Source organism: Semicossyphus pulcher, unplaced genomic scaffold (genome assembly GCF_022749685.1).
Source record: "Semicossyphus pulcher isolate SPU_LCO1_2020_fin unplaced genomic scaffold, fSemPul1.0.p SCAF_21, whole genome shotgun sequence".
Taxonomy (NCBI): Eukaryota; Metazoa; Chordata; class Actinopteri; order Labriformes; family Labridae; genus Semicossyphus; species Semicossyphus pulcher.
Window position 1 is genome coordinate 4,400,853 of NW_027211695.1, and position 980 is coordinate 4,401,832.

A 980-nucleotide genomic window follows, 5' to 3' on the forward strand; every position below is an offset into this window, starting at 1 on the left:
TGCTAGTTTAAAATCACAAAATAATCCTAACAACTTTCACTGTCATAGAATCCACATTGTGACATGTTCTGACCAGAAGAGGGCGCTTTATGCAAACAAATCAGGACCTGCTGTCGTTATAAACACTGCATTTTCTTCTTGTTTGTATTTATTGACTTGGCCTTAATCAGAACTATTTTTATATTTTCCACAATTTTCTTCAACTCACTTTACTCTTATGTCCATGAAATTGGCTTCTGAACACTAATAATAGCTTAAAAATATATATATTTTCCCAGCCACTAACTATTATTATTATTATTATTATTATCATTGTTAATATAATTATTATCATTGTTAATATAATTATTATCATTATTATTATTATTGTTATTTTAAATTTTACAGTAACCTGTTGCAAAAATCCTGCCTATTATGATGCCTTAAGGTACTGTCGGAATTCACACAATCTTGTAGAGAAACAAGAACAAAAAGCAATAAAGAAATCGGGAATCTGGGCTTCATATTATGGGGAAACGTAATCATATTGATCATATTGCAAATATTTGACATTAGTAATTCATGATCAGTTGATATTAATATATTAGCAACACAATATTTATTCGTATTGAAAATAATAAAGATGTGACTGTTGTATGTGTCTGTTCAGTTGTTCAGAATGTTCCAACTGAGTGCACTTGACAATGATAAGTATGATATCAACACTATCCTACGTCGTGGTGATAGTTTACACCCTAGGAAATCTGGAAGAAAAAAAAATACTAGTGAGTGAAACTAAAATCATAATTTTGTCTTTATATACGTACCTATCACTTCAATTCAGTGTTACAGTCATTGAAGGCCACTTACTGTTACAAAGTTTGAGTAGAAGTTGAAGAAGGAGAAGCTAGACTATCCGAGGTGCTTCGAATGCAGCATAATAGTCCTAAATGGGAGGCCCGTGAGTGGGAGGAGGTTGGCGGTGCGTTTCTGTGCAGTGA